This window comes from Drosophila tropicalis, unplaced genomic scaffold, assembly GCF_018151085.1.
Source record: "Drosophila tropicalis isolate 14030-0801.00 unplaced genomic scaffold, ASM1815108v1 contig_859, whole genome shotgun sequence".
NCBI lineage: Eukaryota > Metazoa > Arthropoda > Insecta > Diptera > Drosophilidae > Drosophila > Drosophila tropicalis.
The window spans coordinates 5,432,720-5,433,885 of record NW_027173353.1 but is presented as its reverse complement, the minus strand read 5'-3'; positions in this window follow the sequence as shown (position 1 = coordinate 5,433,885).

Here is a 1,166-nt window from a genome sequence, read left to right as displayed (position 1 = left end):
GGGGTGGACTTCGAAATACCCTTGCCTACATTTGCAAATGAGTTAACTTTAAGTTTTTGGTCAAAAATCTTTGTTGATCAAGTGTTAATTTAGATATTACAACAAGTCGAACTAAATTATAAAATATTCGAGCGGGATTGGAATAAATTTAATAAATTCTTTAAATGCAAAGAAATCTAAATATGCAAATACATTTTTATGGAATACAAGAATAGTCTAACAATAAGAAAACTCTCTCTTTGAAAGTTAAAAGAGAGAAAGTTTGACTTTACTTTTTAAAAGGAAATCTTCTTTTGGTGTGATAAAGGACTAAAGAACTTTGGTTCCAAGCAAAACAATAATTATTATTTTAAAAACTCACTCAAATTTTTACTAAGGTTAAGCTTTGAAGGGTTTAGGTTATTGTTTAACGAATTTTAAAAAACTTTTAGTCAAATTTTTGATATTTTCAGTCACAAAGACAGTTTACTAACGATTTGAAAAGTATTTTGTTGGAACAATTGACCTTTTCTTAGTCTTAGAATCTAATTAGTATCAATTGAAAAGCTTATCGATATTTATTTTTTTAAGAAGCTCACAAAGTTTACTCAAAATATCAATCTTTTTTTTAGTTTTTATTCCGATTCTTCCTATGAAAACTATTTTTTTTGTTTAATTATTCTAATAAAACTATGTCAAATCTTGTTTAAAGACCTTCCAGTTTCTAATCTTAAACTATATTCTTCAGTAGTTAAATTCTTAATGGAAAAGTTAGAGTTTTTCGAATCATTTGACTGCAAATTGCTTACCTGTAATCGGTCGTTTTAATTATTAACTAAAATGATATTTGCTTTGTTTTGTTTTGTGTGTGTGTGTCTTTTTTTTTTATTCAATAGGCAAATGTTAAAGCAATAATAATTGGTAATAATAATAATAATAGCAATAAATATTTGTTTGTTTTCATAAATAAAATAATTAACCTAATTTTCCTAGAGATACGTCGACAAAATAATATTACAAAAAAATACAAAATACAAATACATATACAGCAAAAAAAATACTCATAAAAAATGCCATAAAAATGCTAATAGAGCTTCTCTCTGGCTTCCTCTCTAGCAAAAACTAATTTTCAACTATTTTTTTTTGTCATAGTTTTCCGCAAATTGCACATATACAAGAGGGGGAGG